We start from the raw sequence: 17653 nt of genomic DNA, 5'->3' as shown, positions 1-17653 counted from the left end.
CACAATCAGGGTCAGCGTGTACCTGAAAGGCTGAGCCAAGAGCATCTGCTGAGGAATCAGATGAGGTCTTTGAGGAAAGAGGAGTTAAGTTCAACTCCAGGGTTTGGGGCCACAGTTGCCCTTATGCTACTGGGGACCTGGAAGAGAACAGGTTAGGAGTGTTGAAATCCAGAGTTCAGTTTTGGACAAGTTTCATTTGAGAAGCCAGTTAGGCCTCCAGATGGGGTTAGGTACAACAATGTGATACACACGGGCATGATTTGTATTGGATGACCTTTGAATTCCTGGAACCAATGAGACCATCAAAGAAGAAACAGTTACGGAACTAAGAGTAGAACTACTCCCAGGAGGGAACCCTCAGCCGTGACCAGTGTTGCTGAGAAGTGAGGGACTGAGCCCGGTCACCCAGGGAGGATTGGCCTCCAGCAGGCGCTGCAGAGCTGGTGGAAGGTGGGACAGATCCCAGGGAGGCAGGACAGCTTAAAGCATGAAGTAGCCCTGGGGTCTATGCAGGTCAGGCTCCATACAAGGTGCCAACCCGTGGTCCCCGCAGCCCTCAAAGCTTTGCCGTGCCTGGCATGGCATGCCACCCATTTGCAGCTGTTACCCGCTGCAGACTTAGAGGGACGCCACTGTGCAGAGCCGCTGGCCCTGGGTCATCACCAAATCAGGGAACATTTTGAAATCCAATGCTTCAGTGTTCTGGGTTCAGGGCTTCAGGGCTTGCTCCCTGTGTATAAGCGAGCCCGGAGTCCCACGTGGTGAAAATAAGCAATTCTCCTGGCTCTTGGGGGATTAAACTTTTGATACTTGTGCTCTGGTCAGTGGAAGCCATGTCACCATTCATCCACAGGGACTTGCTGCCCCCCACTGGCCTCACTCCCTGTTGCACACAAGTGGAGCTCGGGATTTGCTAACCAACCTTGGCAGGTTGAAAAGGGCTGGAGGTGTGTGTGTGGGCGCAGCGGTGGGGGTGGGGATTGTTTGTGTTACAGATTTTCATTTGGTTCCTATTTTTGCAGTGTTGGGAACCAAACCCGAGCTACATGCATGCTCAGCCAACACCTGGCCACTGAGCACTGTGGAGTCCTGACAGGGGACTTAAATAGCCACCTGCACTTGGCCCTTCTATCTGTTCAGCCGTTCATTGCTGTTATTTATTGAACATCTGCTGTGTGCCATAGATGAGCAGGCCCTGAGATTGTGCTGGAATCAGAGGGGAGAGGTCATTCTTGTTAACATGACATTCTGTGTGGGTAGGGGAGGGACAGATAATAACCAGGAGCATGACAGGTCGTGATGGGTGCCACAGTGGAATTCTGACTGGAGAAGGCACCTGGGGAGACAGCCCCAGTGCCAAGACCCGAGGGGCTGAAAGGTTTAGGTGGGTCCAGGGAAGGCCCATGTCTCAGCCCACAGCTGTCCAAGGAGAGATCTCTGTAGAATGTTCTCCAGGGTGTGGTGGCGCATGCCTGTAATCCCAGTGAATTGGCTGAGGCAGGAGGATTGCAAGTTCCAAGATAGCCTCAGCAGTTTAGTGAGGCCCCAAGCAGCTTAACGAGACCCTGCCTCAAAAGAAAAAAAAATAAAAAGGGCTGAGGATGTGGCTCCATGGTTAAGCACCCCTGAATTCAATCCCTGGTACCAAAAAAAAAAATAAAAGAAGGATGTTCTCCAGGGATTGGTGATGCTGTGGATCAGTCCCTACTCAGCTGACCCCAGATCCTTGAAACTCTCCTCTCTCGGCTTGTGTGACTCTGGTGGCCGGGAAAACTTTTTATTTTCTTGTGAAAATTGAAGCTTAACAACCAACAAAAATATGTTCCTGATTTGAAGGAACCCATAGACATTATGTCAAAAACTAAAGCAGGAAATATTGTCCTTCAGGGACAAAGGTCAAGCTCCATATTTCCGGGCAGGGCACAGGAGCCAATGTGTCAGAGATTTGGCTGAGATGCAATTAGTCTTGCTTGTAGCTATTGCTGTGTTGTAAACATGTTTGGGACCCTGTCTACTGCTAATGGTGAGCTATTCTTGCAAATAAGATGAATATTTATAAGTTGATGTATATACAGTATGAGTGTGCTTTATTCAAATGCTATGAATGGTGTTCCGAGAAGTAAGTTGTGGAAGTAAGATAGGCCCCTAAATTGGCAATTTCCACATGCTGCTCAAATGCTAGCCCATTATGTTAGCTGGTGTTTTCCAGCATATGAATATTCCCTATAGGTTATTGTTCTTTGTAAAGTAAAACATTTTCTCCTTAAAAAAGGGGAAATTATATGAAGCTGCATGCACTGTAATAACCCAACTTGAAGATGTGTTTGGACACGGTCTAACAATTTACCCAGCCTCAATGAAAATGAAATAAAAATGTGTCTGAAATATGGAATGAACGCTGGGGGACTTAATGGAAGAGCACTTGCCTGGCGTGCCTGAGGCCCCAGCCCCAGCACCCCCACACCCCCCAAAAAAGAAAGAAAAAAAGACAAAGGGGGTGGGGGTAGAGAAACTGTTGAATATGGCAATTAACACTTTGTGTGTTTTAAACTTTAATTTTAAGAATGACTTTTAAAGTGGTAAACACTGAGCCAGGCATGGGACTGTGTTCCTGTAATCTAGTGACTCTGCAGGCCGAAGCAGGAGAATCAAGTTCAAGGCCAGCCTTAGCCATTTAGCAACACCCTCAGGAACTTAGGGAGAGCCTCTCTCAAAATAAAAAATTAAAAAGCCTGGGGATGTAGTTCAGTGGTAAAATATTCCTGGGTTCAATCCCCAATCCCCACTCCCCAAAGTAAACATGTGTGATGTCATCATTCAATTTTAAAGAAAATTTTCATTTGGCATTTACTTTGAGGCTGTGTTTCCTTCTTTTATTAAATGTCTATGTTATGTAGAGGTCATTTTTACATATTGTGGAAATAAATCATCTTGTTATTGTAAATTGGCTTCTATAACAATAAGCCATGCATTTGTTATTTTGTGAGTTGTTTCAAACAGAAAGCTCCTGAAATTTTTAGTGTAACCTTTCCTTTCAAGGAAAAAAATGTTTATTTATTACAATGGTCAGTCATTTTTTTAAACATAAGCAAAGTGTTAGGGCAAATACAGAACAATGTGTGGTTTTAGGAATACACGTGAGTATCCTGAAGTTCAGATTTTAATATTGAAATCCCAAAGGCTAATGTCTGTTGGGAATTTGAAACCCTTTCTGAAGATGTATCTGTGTCGTCTTTTGCATCTGCATTTCATCTCATATCAATGCCACTCCTCCACCGCCACCTCTTTGTCATCTCTTCTGACCTTAGGGGTCAGTCTCCAGCTCCTCTGACCCATCACCCAGGCTGACCGGAGGGACCTGACTGCACAAAGTCTTTCCCTGGCCCTGACCCCTTTCTCAGTGTTGCTCAGAATGCTGTCAGTACACCTGGGAGCGACTTAAATATGACAATTTGCAGAAATTATCCCGATAAACAGAATAAAATCTCTGAGTGAAAACCAGGAATCTTCCTGTTCAGTGAGTACTCAGGATGATTCTGTTTGTAAAACCATTTGATGATTAAATCTAACACAAATGTGGGCCATCACAACAAGCAGATGTCTGTACAGTGGATCCAGCCACCACAAGGCAAAGGCCCCAGTACCCACCACCACGGTCTGAAGGCAAAGCTTGTCGATCACCCAGGAACTCCCCACATGCCCCTCCTGGGCATCACCCCGTCCCTCTGTACCCCAAGAGCAACCGTCCCCCTGACTTCTGCTTCGCCTGTGTTTTATTCGTATGGGTTTGTTTCTGTTTGGATTCACTCTGAGTTTTGCTTGTTTGTTTACATGCGTCTTCAAATCTTATTTAGTCTTTGCTTCCTTTCCCATTTCTTTCCTTCTTATCATTCATGTTAGTGCAGCTTGATGGTCATCTTAAAGAGTTTCTTTCCCACTGTCCTTGGCAATTGCATACCCATGTTTCCCCTCTCCTCAAATTTCCTTTACTGGTGTACAATTGAATCTAGAGGCTTCATCAGACTTATGTTTGTTTATTTTTAAGTTTGAGACAGGGTCTCCCTAAGTTGCTGAGGCTGGCCTCAAACTTGTGATCCTCCTGCCTCAGCCTCCCAAGTCATTGGGATTACAAGCATACACCACAGTGTGTTCCTCCTCCTCCTCCTCCTCCTCCTCCTCCTCTTGACAAATTTAGGTGATATGTATTCAGAGACTCCTAGTGTTCTATTCTCTTTCTCCTCTTGTACATTTTTGGCCTCAAACTTGAAATCAGTCCAGCTGTCTTGGGTAAATATCCACAAATGGAATTGCTAGTTCATAAGTTAGATAAATAATAAATGCAAAGCATTCTGAGAATCTGATAGCTTTCTGGGTTTCGTCTAGTTTTGTACATTCCCACCAGCTATATGTGAAAGTCTCAGCTACTCCAAATTTAGTATTTGTTAACCCTTTTCTTTTTTTTTTTTTTAAAGAGAGAGTGAGAGAGGGAGAGAGAGAGAAGAGAGAGAGAATTTTAATATTTATTTATTTATTTATTTATTTATTTTTTATTTTATCGGCGGACACAACATCTTTGTTTGTATGTGGTGCTGAGGATCGAACCCGGGCCGCACGCACGCCAGGCGAGCACGCTACCGCTTGAGCCACATCCCCAGCCCCAACCCTTTTCTTAATGTCAGCCATTGTCGTGGCATGAAATACTATCTTATTGTATTTGAAGTTAATTCACGTTTTCCTAACAACTAACTGGCTGAATACCTTTTCTCATGCTTATTGGCCTCTTCCATAAAATCATTTTTTTGTGTGTGTGAAAGACTTTCCAACTTCTGTTTCAATGATCTGCTACTGTGTAACACACTAGCACAAAAACAAGTGGTTTAAGACAAAGCCATTCATTGCCATGCTGTTCCAGGATCTGAACTGGGGACATCTGGGCCAGGCCTTTGCTCTGAGTGATGTCGGCTGTAGTCATCTGGAGGTTCAAGAGCAGCTGAAATCGAAGACAACCTAACGCACACCTCTGGTGTCTTAGTTGTGATGGCTCCAACAGCTGGAGGCTGGCCAGGTGTCCCCGACTTTGAAGTCCCCCATCAGGGTCATCAGATCAGGTTACACGGTGGCTCTGAAGACAACATACCAGGTGAAGGAGCTTACTCGTTGAGTCCTTGAGTTCTTAGCCAAGTCCCACAAACTTAGGTAAATCCAACGACCAAGTCCAGAGTCACAAGGGAAGCGACCACCCAAGGTGAGGGATACAAGGTGCGTGGTTCACTGGGGTTGTCAACCTAACTGACAACCAAAGAGAGATTCTCTAATGAGCACTGGAGTTTAATCGAAAAGCCCAAAGCTTTGCAAAGGGAATGCGGGTGCCGCAGGAACCAGGGCCATACTCAAGCAGGCTGAGGAAAGGGGAGGTTTCTAAAGACAAACGGAGAAAGGAGGATTCCATAAAATGTGTGATGGCCACATGGCTCAGTGACCAAGATGGCACCCATCTGAGGTTGGACAGTTGCTGGGCAGACGTCCATCAAGAAGTATTATTATTATTATACTGGGGATTGAACCCAGGTGCTTAACCACGGTGCTGCATCCCAGCCCTTTTTATTTTGTATTTTGAGACAGGGTCTCGCGGAGTTGCTGAGGCTGGCTTTGAACCTGCCATCCTCCTGTCTCAGCCTCCCCAGCTGCTGGGATTACAGGCGTGTGCCCCAGCGCTGGGCCAGAAGTACTCTTTGCGTGAGGCTGTGGTGGCTTTCATGCAAAGCTGTGCTCTGGCAGACTCTCGAGACAGCTCCTCTCGGGCCAACGTGCGTGAGAACTCTTCCTTCCTAACCCTCGGCCTTATCTATGATTTTGCTAGGTTCACAGCCAGCGGCTCTGTTTTTTGGCTGTGAGAGCTTACCCAAGGGGCCCCAGTGCAAGTCGACCACAGTCTTTCATCCGTTTCTAATTGGATCATCTTTTTTATATCGCACAGCTCTGTGTATGCTCTGAAAACAAGCTCTTTGTCAGATGGACCATGTGCATTCTTCCAAGCCTATACTTTGCCTCTTCACTTTCTTAAAAGGTGTCTGTCTCCTCTTTCTCTCCACCCCCTACCCCCTCTCTCTCCTGGGGGTTGAACAGGGAAGCTGAGATACATCCCATACCCCATCTTTTTACTTTTTATTTTGAGACAGGGTCACTCAGTTGCTGAGGGCTTTGCTAAGTTGCTGAGGCTGGCCTTGATCTTGCAATCCTCCTGCCTCAGCCTCCTGAGTTGCTGGGATTACGGCTGTGCGACATTTACACCTGGCTAAAGGTATCTCTTGAGAGAACACAGTTTTTATTGTGATGAAGTTCAGTGTGTAATATTTTTCTCTTACAGACAGTCCTTTTTGGGTTCTAAGAAACTTTCACCAACCTCAAGGTCGTAAAGATATCCTTTGTGTTTTCTTCTTGTGTGTTTTGGGGTTTTAACTTTTTTCATTTGGGTTTTATTTTATTTATTTATTTTTATTTATATATTTTTTGGATGTAGATTGTCACAACACAATGCCTTTATTTTTATGTGGTGCTGAGGATTGAACCTGGGTCCTGCCCATTCTAGGTAAGCACTCTACCGCTGAGCCACAATCCCAGCCCTGGGTTTTATTAAAAAAAAATTTTTTTTCAGTTGTAGATGGACAGAATGCCCCCATTCTATCCGTTTATTTTTATGTGGTGCTGAGGATTGAACCCAGTGCCTCACGCATGCTAGGCAAGCACTCTACCACTGAGCCACAAGCCCAGCCCCCTTCATTTGGGTTTATATGGCAAATTAATTTTTTATTTGTGGAAGAAATAGGAATTGAAATTATTATTATTTATACAATAAATAATATATTAAATAATAGAACATAATAGTAAATAATATAAATAAATAACATAGTAAATAATACTGTGCATGCTAGGCAAGCATCTTACCACGGATCCGCGCCTCCAGCTCCAACATTTACTTTTTTTTCAAGTGAATACTCGATGTCTCCAGCATGGTTTATGAAGTGTTTTCTTTCCCCCACTGAATTAACTTGGCCCCTTGTTAGAAGACAGTTAAAAACCCACTGACTCTGTATTTACTATTATAAACAGTATTTTAATTTTACCTTCCAGTTGATTGTGGTATGAATACAAAAAGTTTGGGGTTTGTATGTTAATTTTGTATCTGTGACCCTGATGAATTCACTTTTAATTTTAGTAGGAGTTTTTTTTTGGGGGGGGCAGGACACAGATGGAGGGAGTAGAATCCACATATTTACTATCTACCCAATCATGTGATGTGGAAAAATGACAATTTCACACTGTCCCCCCACCCCCACCCTGCATTTATATCTTTTATGTCTTTTTCTCAACTATGGAACTGGCCGCACTTTCCAAAATAATGCTGAATAGAAGGGATAAGAAAAATATTTGCCTTAGGGAATCTTAGTGAGAACCTGTTCAGTGTTTCTCTATTAATTAAATATGATGTTAGCTATAAATGTTTCATGAATGTCTTTTATTAGAAGTTATTTTCTATTCCTAGCTTGTTAGGGCCGAGTGTGTGTGTCTGTGTATGTGTGTGTGTGTGTGTGTGTATGTGTGTGTATGTTTTGTTTTGCTTTCTAAATAATGAGTGGGTGTTTTTTTTTTTTTTGTACTGAGATTCAGTACTTAGTAGTCACTAAGCTACACTCCTAGCCCCTTTTATTTATTTTTAAATTTTATTTATTTATTTATTTATTTATTTATTTATCTGGAGGAACTGGGACTTTGCCCAGAGGCAATTTACCACTGAGCTACATCCCAGAACTATTTTTTTTTTGAGACAGGGTTTCTCTAAATTGGTTAGTTCTTGCTAAGTCACACAGGCTGGCCTTGAATTTGCAATCTGCCTGACTTCACTTTTTTTATGGATTCATTTGAGATTATTTTGACTTTTTTGATAGTAAATTACAATAATTGATTTTTGACCATTAAACGAATCTTAAATTTCTAGGGTAAACTCCACTTGCTCATGATATTTCTGTCCTTTTTATATGTAACTAATTTGATTTGCTAATATTTTGTTAGGGATTTCTGCAACTATGTTTATAAAGGATATTGCTTTGTGGTTTTTAAAAACAACATCTTTACCTGATTTGGTGTTAGGCTTATGCTGACCTCATAAAGTATACTGGGAAGTGATCTTTCTTCCCTCACACTGTGAAGGAGTTTGTAGAAGTTGGTGTTATTTTTTCCTTAAAGCCACCTGAACTGGAGTAATCTTTTTTTAATGGATTTTTTAAGAGAGAGAGAGAATTTTTTAGTATTTATTTTTTAGTTCTCGGCGGACACAACATCTTTGTTGGTATGTGGCGCTGAGGATTGAACCCGGGCCGCACGCACGCCAGGTGAGCGCTACCGCTTGAGCCACATCCCCAGCCCTGGAGTAATCTTTGTTAGAAATTTTTCTTAATTCCAAGTTCAATTTCTTCAGTTGATGTAGAGCTTATTTAGATTTTCTATTTCTTTCTGTTAGTTTTGATAAGTTGTTTCTTTCAAGGAATTTGTTAAATCTATTGACCTAAAGTAGTTCATATTGATTTTATGTGTAGAATCTTTCTTTTTAAAAAAAGTTTTTAGGAACTGAGGTTGTGGCTCAGTGGTAGAGCGATTGCCTAGCATGTGTGAGGCCCTGGGTTTGAGTCTCAGCACCACATAAAAATAAATAAAGGTCCATTGACAACTAAAAAAAAATTTTTTTTAAATTTTTAGATGTTGATGGGCCTTTATTTTATTCATTTATTTATATGCAGTGCTGAGAATTAAAGCCAATGGTTCACCCATGCTAGGCAAGTGCTCTACCACTGAGCCCCAGCCCCCGCCCCGGGAGTGATATTCTTTCTTTCGTCCTAATATTAGGCAACATTTGTCCACCCACCCCCTTCATTCTTGCTAGGGGTTTATCCATTTTATTAATTTGGTTTTTTCTTTCTTTCTTTTCTTTTCTTTTTCTTTTTTTGTACTAGGGATTGAACTCTGGGGCACTTAACCACTGAGCACATCCCCAGCCCATTTTATTTTTTATTTTGAGACAGGGCCTCACTAAGGTGCTAAGGTCTTCACTAAGTTGCTAAGACTGGCTTTGAACTTGGGATCCTCTTGCCACAGCCTTCCAGGTGGCTGAGATTACAGGTGGTGCCACCACACCCCGCCACTTTATTAATCTTTTCAAAGAACCACTCTTCATTTTGTACATTCTATGGCTTTTGACAAATGTATAACATGTATATACCATTACTGTGTCAAACTAAACGCTTTCACTATCCTAAGAGCTCCGTGCACTCACCTATCCGTCCTCCCACCCCCAGCCCCTGATGGCCGCTGATCTTTTTACCCTTTTCATGGTTTTGCCTTTTCCAGAATGTCACATAGTTGGAACCATACAGTATGTAGGTCTTTCTGAATGTAAATTAAATATACTTATAAATACAAATGTGTGTGTGTGTGTGTGTGTGTGTGTGTGTGTGTCTTGGAATTTGCTTGGGTTTTTGAACCTGTAGATTGATGGTGTATCAGTTCTGGGAAATTTTCAGTTACTAATCCTTCAAATATCATGTCTTTCCCATGTGTTCTCTCTTTCTAAAGTTCCAGTTAAGTAAATGTTAGATGATTCTCATTTATTCTCCAGGTCTTTTATGCTTTCTTCTGTATTATTTTTTTATTCCTCCTGTCTCTCATGCTCGTTTTGGATCATTTCTTCTGGCTTTTCTTCCAGTTCACCAATTCTCTTTTCAGCTATATCCAATCTGCTTTAAACTTCCTTTTGATTTTCTAATTATTATATTGTTCATTTTTGGAAGTTAAAATCTCTTTTCTACTGTTACTGTGTGTGTGTGTGTGTGTGTGTGTATGTGTGTGTGTGTTGCTGGGGATTGAACCCAGGGCCTTGTGCATACAAGGCAAGCACTCTACCAATTGAGGTATATCCTCAGCCCTATTGTTACTTTTTATAGTTTCCCATGTTTCACACTTTTTATCATTTCCCTGTTTCATGAAATATTTTCAAGCTAGTCTTTTGCTTATTTAAGATTATATTATCACCGTTTTTGGCTGGGATTGTAGCTCAGTGGTAGAGAGCTTGCCTTGCATGTGTGAGGCACTGGGTTTGATTCTCAGCACCACATAAAAATAAATAAATAAAGTATTGTGTTCCCATCTACAACTAAAAATATTTTTTAAAAAAAGAAGAAAAAGAAGAAGAATCGCCATTTTAATGTCTATGTGAAATAATTCATGTTTCAGTCTTTTATGGGTTTTATTGTCTCTTGCTTCTTCTTGTTCTTGCCATGGGGTCTGTTCCCCTTCTCTGTGAGCTTCACTGTCTTCACCATGTGCTTGCCATTGTGTGACTAGGGTGGAGCCCACACTGAAGGAACTCACCTCCAAGGAGGATTTCCATTCCTTCTTCCAGGAGCCTGAGGCACAAACAGTCTGGGAACATCTTGATCCAGGTTCAAGGCTTAAAAACACAGAGCACCCAGGAGATACAAGCTAGGTCATTCTGGGGGCTGGTTTACTTCTGAGAGTGTGGTTCTTTGGAATCCCAGCCTATTGGGGAGGGTCTTCTGTTTGATCTGCCTCTCTTTGCTCTGGATGTGTACCTGTGCCCTTTGCCCAAGGGACCCATCCAAACACTGGTTCCTATTGGCCAGATTCAGAAATGTCCTCAGAGTAAAAGTGAATTTCCTGCTTGGCTTATCTAGGTTGATGTTTTCAGTTCTGGTCTGGTAACTCCTAACCTCTGGCTATGCCAGTATCTCAGCACGTTTAACTGCTTTCAGTGGGAGGACCCATCTGAATAACACTGGCCTTCCCAGAAAAGAGAAGTCAGCCAGACTCCCGGCTGCAGTCTATAGAGATGGAACAGTAACCAACTGCCCAGAATCTTTCAACCAGGAAGCAACAAGCCAGGCTGCAGACAGGGCTGTCTTATCAATAGATCTTCACTCCCTGACAGTACTCTTTGAGACTTGATTTTTTTTCATATTTACATCCAGCTCTGAATATATGAGTGTCCACTGGACTCAGGACTTCGTGGTCTTTCAGTTCCCAGAGACGGACTCGCCCTCCCTTTCCCCTTTAGTTCTGGAATTTCCTCTGCTTAGACCTGACACTGGAGGCGGGTCATGGAGAATTCCTACCTTAGCCACAAGGGGGCAGTGGTGCGCAGAGAATGCCCAGGTTCTGCCAAGACAACCCGCCCACGCTTCCTTCTTGGTGGTCTTGGCTTCTCACTGTCGGAATAAAGAGAAAATGCTTTAGCTTGGGATTCAAAACCTGTTTCCCCTCTGCTTCATTTCACTTATCATACTGGCTGATGCCTCCTCTGGCACAGAGGAGGGGGCACAGAGATAAGCCTTACTTGCTTCCTATCCTTGAGGACGGGTGGTCTGCTGAACCCTCTCCGGGCTGGGTTTGGGGCTGGTTTTCCCACCTCCAGGTCCTTGCTCCCTGCACTGAGGTGCCTCCCTCCCCAGCACTGTTATCACCTTTCCCCCTCATCCTTAGGCTCAGCTTACACACCAGCTCTTCGGGGGAGCCTCCTGAACGCCCCCATCTCAATCCCCAGCCGCTCCCTGTGCTCCCAGCCTGGTTCTGTCCCTGGCAGCCTGGCCATGGGCTTGCCCAACTCCCAGATCCCAAGCTACCCAGGCAGGGAGGGCGCCCCTCAACTCTGGACCCCTCTGCCAGCCCAGGGTGCCGTGAGTGCTGGAGGAAGCGCCAGAATCAACACTCAGGGGGTTCCACTGTGGTCACAGCTCCTTTCTCCACCCAGACCCCAGGCCTTGGGGGGTCCAACTTTGCATTCATTGCTGAGAAAAATAAGAGAAGCTTCTAGCTCCAAGAACCAGTGGATAAAAAAAAAAAAGAAACCATGAGTCAGGTGCAGTGACACACACCTGTAATCACAGTGACTTGGGAGGCTGAAGCAGGAGGATCGCAGTTTCAAGGCCAGCCTCAGAAACTTAGCAAGGCTCTGTCTCCAAATAAAAAAAATAAAATAAAAAGGTCTGGGGATGTAGCTCAGTGGTAAAGTCCTCCTGGGTCCAATCCCCAGTACCAAACGAAAAGACATGAAAACCCTAGAAGAAAACATAGGAGGGCTTCTAATTAATTTTGGAGTTAGAAAGATCTTAAAACGAGAAGCCATTAAAAATATTAGAAGTGGCTCTTATGCTTTTGAAGAAATGCTCAGTCTTATTCAAAAGCAGATAATCATAAATTTAAAATATGTTGAGAGTTCATTTTTCACCTATCAGATTGGCAGACATCCAGCCTTGATAACATTCTTTAGGCAGCGTGTGGAGAGGCAGGCATGCTGTTCCTACTGGACCAAACCCCCATGGAGAGAGATGGCACTGTCTACCAAAAATCACAAAGGGGACTGTGTAGGCAGAACTCTGAGGTGACCCCTACTGCTTTCATCCTTGGGTTGTCCCCTACCCTGGGTAGGTGGGTCTATGAATACGCTGAGGCTGAACTCAACCACGACATTCCACGAGATGGTCAAAGGGATTTTGCTAATGTAAGTTAGGTCCCATGTCCCTAGAGATTGGGAGATGACCCTGGGTGGGTAAAACCTGATCAGGTGAGTCCTTTAAAAGTAGGGCGTTCTCCCTGGCAGAGGTCAGAGATTTGAAGCATGAGAAAGACGCATTGTGTCATCTCTGGCTCAAAGTCGGAGGGAGCTGTGTGACAAGGACTTCGGTTGCCCTCTGGGGGCTGAGGGAGGCCTCCAGCTTCTAGCCAGTAAGACAGTAGGGGCCTCAGCTCTACAACCCCGAGCAACCAAATTCAGTCAAGAAGAAGAACTGAGCTCGCCCCACACAGTGGCACATGCCTAGGGTCCTGCAGCCTAGGAGGCTGAGGCAGGAGGATCACGAGTTTGAGGTCTTCAGCAATTTGTGGAGGCCTAAGCATCTCAGTGAGACCCTGTATCATAAAAAGAAGGACTGGGAATGTAGCTTAGTGGTAAAGTGTCCCTGGGTTCAATCCCTAGTACCAAAAAAAAGAAACTCTGAAAGAATATAGGAGATGCTAAGAAAAAAGTAGGGGGTGGCAACACGGACGGAGTCAGAATGGGAATGATATTTTTTTGGCTTTGCCATGCTGGGGATGGAACCCCGAGGCCTGGACTTGCTGGGCAAGTGCTCTACCACTGAGCTGCACCCCCAGGAGAGACTTTTATTGTCAGCTTTTAAAATCTATACTTTTTGAACCATATGAACATACTAATGGATGAAAAAAATCAAATAAGAATGATTGTTTTGAAAGGAACCCACAAGATCCTGTCTCCACAGCCTCTTCCAGAGCCGCAGTCTTGCTCTTCTCGCCTCCATGGGTTGGTTCTGGGTGATCTCTGGCATTTGCCCTCCCCCCTTCTGCCCTAGAGACCAGGATGCAAATAGCTGCGTCTTCCCTCTGGAACTGTTTCTCGCCTGTGAACCGGGGATGATGATCCCTATGGGGCCGGCAGGGAGGAATGAGAGACCCGTGTCCAACACCCAGGCCCCGGGGGAGGCCGTGACATCTGTGCTGTGCAGGAAAGGGACTTCATCGTCCACAGTAGATGGACAATAAATGACAAGGACAGCTCCCTGTCTTCCCCTGTCACTGTGGTCCTTTCTATGACTATCCCTTCGGTTGCACGCGAGAGGGTCAAACTGAAGGATCTCTTGGATTTCTATGTGCTTCACACCCTTGGTGACCATGGGGGACACTTCGCCATTTCAGATATGGGTTAGTGAGGCCCAGGAGGGATGGTGACCTGCCCAAGGTCACACTGCAGCGTGTCAGAGGCAGAGCCAGGACTGGTAACTGAGGGCCCTGGCCTTGACCTAAACGCCTCCGTGGTGATGTCAGGGGAGACGATTTCCCGGGGACTGTCCTTACCTTCCCTGCTTCTGGTGGTGACTGCAAGGGGACTGCTGTCCACCCAGCCAGGACTGCCCTGCGGCTCCACAGCCTCTGCCCTCACCAGGACGCAGCAGTGATGTTGGGGTGTCCCTGGTGCTCTGTGGAGGGCACACCCCTGGGGAAAGGGCCAAGATTCCAAGTGTCCTTGTGTCCACTGGAGGAGGTGGCCCTCTGCTGCCTCTGCCTCTGGTCCCCACCTGCCTCCCAGCCCAGGTGCCACTGAGCTCCTGGACTTCCTCTCCTGGGCCAGGGGGAGGTCTCTGGTCACCTAGATGCTCTCAGCCTCTGGCTCTGCTTCTTCCCCCAGGTTTTCCGAGACCCTCAGGATCCTGGACTGAATGACCCGTCTCTTGTTTAATTGGTGTGAAGCTGGGCTCTGCTATTTGAGCCTTGAGCTGACAGAGGAATCTGAGTGTTTCTTTAAGCAGCAATCACACTGCCGGTTCTGTTTCCGACAGGGAAGTGCATCTGTCTGCTCCCCTAGTGGCTCCCAGGGTGCTCCTGGGGGGAGCGGGGAGGCTGTTTGCTGCTTCTCAAACTGATATGCACTGAGGCTGCAGAGTGCCCATGACAGCAGGCTCCCCTTCCAGACTGTTTTGACTGGTTAAATCTGGTTTTAAGGCGTTGACTCAGGAGGTTTGTGCCGGTTCCTACTATTTTAGCTAAATTTCCCTGGGGGGCCTCTGAAACACACTTGAGTCCACGGCAGTCAGAGTGGGGCTGTGTCTGCTTCCATTTGGGTGCCTTTGATAATAGCGGACTCTTATTTTGTGCTGAGAGTCGCCCGTTCCAGGTGCCTTCCATCTGTGAACTCACATAATCCTCACGAATCGTTCATTTTACTGAGGAGAAACCGAGGCATTGAGAGTTTAAAAACACGCCCCAGCTTGCAGGTGTGCCGAGCCAGGGCTGGAAGCTGCTTCCTACCTCCAGTCCGCCCATCACTGCAGGGTGAGGAGTGTTGCAGCCACTTAAGATGATTTGATACAGCCTGAGCCAGTTTGTTCTGCTTTTGCCAGTGTGGGCTGCTTTGTGCTGGCTGGATCTACACTTGGCCTTGATTTTGGCACATTCCAATTGATGCTAGATCTCAGGCCCTGTGCATCCTTGAAACCAACCGTGTTGGTTTCCTAGGGCTGCTGTAGCAAACTGCCCGGGACTTGGCTGTTGAACCAACTCAAGTGTGTTGGGCCAGAAGTCCAAAGTCAAGGTGTTGGCTGGGCTGGGCTGCTCTCCACCTCGCAGCTCTGGGAGAAAATCTGTTCCTAGTCTCTCTCTTCCAGCTGCTGGTGGCTCTGGGTGTCCCTAGACTTGTGGCCACAGAACTCCAGCCTGTGCCTCTGTGGCCACGTCTGTCGATGTCCTGTGTGAATCTCATATAGACCCCCGTCAGTAGACTTAAGGCCCACTCATAATCTAGGATGATCTCATCTCGAGATCCTTAACTTGAGAACTATGCAAGGATTCCTTTTTCCAAATAAGGTCACGTTCACAGATTCCAGGGCTCAGGACATGAACATCTTCTGAGGTTCTCCATTACAGCACAACAGGTCACAGCCTGGGGTTTCGTGAGGAGCCGGTTCTTAAGGGGGGACTCTCGCCGGTAGTGCACCCCCATAATCCCAGCTACTCTAGAAGCTAAAGCAGGAGACTTGCAAATTCAAGGCCAGACTGTGACAATTAAGTGAGACCATGTCTCAAAACGGTTTAAAAGGGCTGGGGATGTAGCTCAGTGGTAAAGTGTAGAGCACCCCTGGGTTCCATCCCCTGTACGGCGGGCGAGGGTGCTTTTTCCCTGGTGTTTACCCAGCCTTGGAGATTCCATTACTGTCTGCTCAGGGGTCAAAAGGGAAGGTGTGAGATGTGCTTGCAGGCCCGGAAGAACCTCTTGCACTTTTTCAGGACTCAACTATTTATTAATATCTCTGTTTGGAACAATCAAGGCTTCCAGGAAATGTCATGTGAGAGCAGCTCTGAAGATGTTGGAGGGCGATAACACCAAGCTTGGGGCGCCCGGGCCACAGGCTTTAGTGAAGATGCGGCTGATTGAAGGATGGCGGGGAATCATGAGACGAGGAGCCCGGACCCCAAACATCCTGGCACTCCTAGGTGCAGGGGTCACTGCATGGCAGGAAGATTTCCAAGGAACCAGCACTCAGGGGCCTCTGGCCCAGCTGGCCCCAAACACCAGTGGCCCAGAAATACTACAAGAAAGGGGAAGCTGTGACCTCTCTTCTGCCTTCCCCACTTCTGACTACAACTGATGGCCACGGAGCACTACCAAGTGTGACAGCCGACCTAGTCCCAGGACAGTGGTGATCAGGCTCCTAGGGTGTGGGCCCCAGCTCCTTGCTCTGTCCCTTACAGCTGTGCACCTTGGGCAAGCCCGAGAGCCTTTCTGAGCCTGGACTTTCTCATCTGTACAATGGAGTGGATCCCGTGAGTGGGAGAAAGCCCGCACTTGGCACCTGCATGTGTGGCAGTTAAAGTGCCCCTAGGCAGCCTGGCCGTGGTCGGCAACCTCAGAGGTCTCCCTGCACCGCTGCCGTGTCACACCCAAGCCTCCACCCTGCGTCCCTCCCTCTCCAGGCCCACTTCAGCCGTGACCTGCTCTTGCTCTGTTGGAGACATAGGGACCCTCGGAGGGAAGTCCCTGTCTGTAACTCGTTTCAGGTTCGCCTCCTCCTCTTGCTTCTGTCTCTCCTCGATGGTCGCTGTAGCTATCAGAGGCCAACTCCACACTCTTCCGCGGACTTCCCCGCCAAGCTTGCCCCACCCCCACGTCACCGAGTCTAGTGGGGATCTGTTCACATCTCACGATACCTGTCGCGGCAGACCTACAGCTCATCCGTGTTTTGGTGCCGGGGGTTGAACCCAGGGCCTCCTGGAAGCACACCCTGTTCCCCTGAGCCACACCCCGGCCCTCTCCCTGCTTCTTGAATCTCTTGGTTGGGCTTCTGGACATGGCTCTCCCCTGACCCCCCACCCCCCAACTCCCCTGGTCACTCTTGCTCAGTTATCTCACCACTCCCTCTTCTCAGCCAGACACTGATTTAATTTATTTGGTTCTAGCGACTGAACCGAGGGACACTTGGCCACTTAGCTTCATCCCTGCCCTTTTTAGTTTTTATTTAAGACAGGATCTCGCTAAGTTGCTGAGGCTGGCCTTGAACATGCAATCCTCCAGCCTCAGCCTCTCGAGTTGCTGGGATTACAAACATGTGCCACTGGGCCTGGCCTGCCAGATATTTTTAGACCTGGGTCTCGCTAGGCTGGCCCAGAACTCCTGCGCTCACAAGATCCCCCTGCCGCCACCGTCTGAATAGCTGGGACCATGGGCATGTGCCACAGCACCCAGCCTCTCTGCCAGACTTCTAATGTGGGAGGCTCCTGAACCCGACCTGCTTCCTCTGGTCCAGCTTGAGCTGGGAACCAGCCTAGGTCACACTTGCTCTGTGGTCAAAGCCATCAGGAGCCCACTCAGATTCAAGGGGAGGAACATCTTTGCCTCACGACAGGAAAAGGAGCAGAGGTTTTGCTAGAAATCTAGCAGCTTCCAGGATATCTGCCCCCACATCCCGTCCTGCGGCAAGTCTTGACAATCCTGCTCTCCCAAGATGCCTCAGAGGGCCCGCCTCTGACTGCCATGCCACCAGCCTCGATCAAATGAGCACGGCTAAGTCCAGAGCATCCG

General features: G+C 46.6%; 1 long non-coding RNA gene across 5 annotated transcripts in view; it reads right to left on the bottom strand.

The window, feature by feature from the left end:
- Nucleotides 1–17653, bottom strand: part of LOC308655221 — a 29034-nt gene that overhangs the window by 5939 nt on the left and 5442 nt on the right. For 3 of the 5 annotated variants that reach the window (XR_014023421.1, XR_014023422.1, XR_014023423.1), the window contains exons 2-3: nucleotides 11184–11276; nucleotides 23–137 (exon numbers count right to left, since the gene is read on the bottom strand). This is a non-coding gene — a long non-coding RNA (uncharacterized lncRNA). Of the gene's footprint in view, nucleotides 1–22; nucleotides 138–4665; nucleotides 5290–11183; nucleotides 11277–17653 lie in introns of those variants that run through there. The other 2 variants (XR_014023424.1, XR_014023425.1) reach the window with 2 other exon arrangements.

This window comes from Spermophilus citellus, assembly GCF_964194105.1.
Source record: "Spermophilus citellus genome assembly, chromosome: 9".
Taxonomy (NCBI): domain Eukaryota; kingdom Metazoa; phylum Chordata; class Mammalia; order Rodentia; family Sciuridae; genus Spermophilus; species Spermophilus citellus.
This window is presented reverse-complemented; position numbering and strand designations above follow the sequence as displayed.